A 2,129-nucleotide genomic window follows, 5' to 3' on the forward strand; every position below is an offset into this window, starting at 1 on the left:
CGCTGCTCATTGAGCAGCTCATATATTAAACTGATTTTTGGAACTGGGCTGTGGAAAAGAGGCTTGCCTCGTCCCAGCCACGGGTTGCCTCGGTATAGCACTACCTCCGAGTGCGGCCCACTTCCCTCTGGGGAAGACACATTCAATCCAAAACAAAGTCAACGGTATAGCATTCTTTTATGTTTACAGGAGCCCCGCCCGCCCTTAGAGGGGGAAGAGGTGAAAGAGGGATGATAATTCAGACAACAGACAATGGCAGGAACGGCCGCTGGCCTACGTTTTCTGAAGTGCGCAAAGCACTACCACAAGGACCTAGGGGTAAGTGGATTTTTTCACCGAGGGCAGACGCTGAAAAAGCATACTTACCTGACGCGGGAGGTACTGTGATCAAGGAGGCAGTCCTCTCAAGGCGAGGCCCTTTCATTGCACTTCGACTGGGTTGACCCTTGCGATTACCCCAAATGTGGGTAACTCGAGCGTATAATTTCTGGTAGTGGGGACCTGCGTTCGCGCTCGTCCCCGCAAAAGTCATCCAAACTATGTCTATATGGCCCTCTTACTGACTATCGAGGGTATTTTTGCTTTTGCAGTGGACCGGTAGACTTGCAAAGAAAGCAAAGGACGCACAACTGGCCAAGGTGTTGGAACGTTTGGAGGGTGAGAAGTGCATAGGATAGACTGGAGGAAGGAAACAAGGTGAGTTTCGGGGCGGTGCGTAACTTTGCTGGCTGTTTTTGTTCAAGGCCTGTCTGCTCTATTGTGGTAAAGTCCTGTTCGTTTGTATTTGCAGGTTGTGCGTGCCGTGCCGTGCTGTGCTATGCGCGCGAAGGGAAAGGAAATGAAAGGAAACCAAACGGCCGATCGACCGAGCGAGCGAGCATAGAAGGGCATTCGACTTGGACCGTGAGTACACTTTGAACCTTTTGAGCGGTTTTATTGTCACTGGAGCCGCTTTAGAAATGCTATTGCTATCGTTAGTGTATCCTTTGTGCGAGCAAGCGAGTGAACGAATGAACGAGGGAAGGAAACAAACTAGCAGAGTAGTAAAAGTATCGAACCTTTTTCCCGATTCGTTTGCAGTCTGAATCCAACCATTGTCGACTTTCAGTGCCGTTTTTCGCGCGCCTCCTCTTGGAAGTGTGCGAGTGTTTTGCCACGTCACGATGGCTTAAACTGCGTCTCAGAAGTGTGCGTTTTTTTCCTATTCATTTTTTCGTTCGTTATTTGGAATGATTTGATATCACAGAAGTAGAATTTGACATCATAAACTGTTCATCTCGCGCGTGCTCACTCGCTCGCGCGCGCTCTGTAAGAAAAGTCGATCGCACTAGAGTTTTCGCCATTAGCTGGCCGATTTTTGACAAAAAGTGGTTTTCCCCCCCTCGATTTTTGCTTTGATTTTGTTCCTCACTCACCTACGGCTCTCTATGTGAAATTGTGGTGTATGGAGAGCTATTTATTGGGATAAACGTTTAGAGATGTTCGCAAGACAAAAAATTGAAGCCTACAACACGGGGTATTCCCAGGCGGTCACCCATCCAAGTACTAACCCCGCCCGACAGGGCTTAACTTCGGTGATCGGACGAGAACCGGTGCTTTCCCTGTGGTATGGTCGTAGACGAGGAAATGGGGTCGAAATTCTGCTTGTTATCGGCCAGGTTCAGGCTGTAAAGCGGCCACATCCCTGAGTGTAGGCGAATTTGAAATTCTAAAGCCCTAGTTTCGTTACTCTAACCCTAAGAAATCGATACTCTAACCCTAAGAAATTGTTACCCTAACCCTAAGAAATGGTTACCCTAACCCCGAAGTCGTTACCTAACCCTAATGTATTTTCCTCAACCCAGTTAACACATTGAGGAGCATCGATTTGAAGCACTATTCCCTAGGGAGGGGAGGGAGGGGTCCCAAGAGACATAACGTGTCCTAAAAACCTATTATACAATGTTTTAGCTCCGTAGGTGCGTGTATCTGGCTTTAAAATCTTACAGTGAGGAGATACCAAACGGGTCAGCCTCTGGGACCGTCTGCGGGACTCGCAAGGGCTTGTGGGGGCGACCTGCTACTATCCACCATAAACCGTGGGAAGGATCCCTCGACCACCCCCCTCACCCAGGGCATGCTTCGGCATC

General features: G+C 49.0%; 2 non-coding genes and 1 pseudogene across 2 annotated transcripts; 2 read left to right on the forward strand and 1 right to left on the reverse strand.

Moving 5' to 3' along the window:
* Positions 1 to 126, forward strand: LOC136278851 (U2 spliceosomal RNA; annotated as a pseudogene).
* Positions 127 to 358: 232 nt separating this feature from the next.
* Positions 359 to 522, forward strand: LOC136278832 (U1 spliceosomal RNA). The gene has a single exon (XR_010716592.1). It is a non-coding gene; the product is annotated as a U1 spliceosomal RNA (small nuclear RNA).
* Positions 523 to 1,501: 979 nt separating this feature from the next.
* LOC136278815 (5S ribosomal RNA) lies at positions 1,502 to 1,620 on the reverse strand. The gene has a single exon (XR_010716575.1). It is a non-coding gene; the product is annotated as a 5S ribosomal RNA (ribosomal RNA).
* Between the last annotated feature and the right edge of the window lie 509 nt (positions 1,621 to 2,129).

This window comes from Pocillopora verrucosa, unplaced genomic scaffold (genome assembly GCF_036669915.1).
Source record: "Pocillopora verrucosa isolate sample1 unplaced genomic scaffold, ASM3666991v2 scaffold_62, whole genome shotgun sequence".
Classification (NCBI taxonomy): Eukaryota; Metazoa; Cnidaria; class Anthozoa; order Scleractinia; family Pocilloporidae; genus Pocillopora; species Pocillopora verrucosa.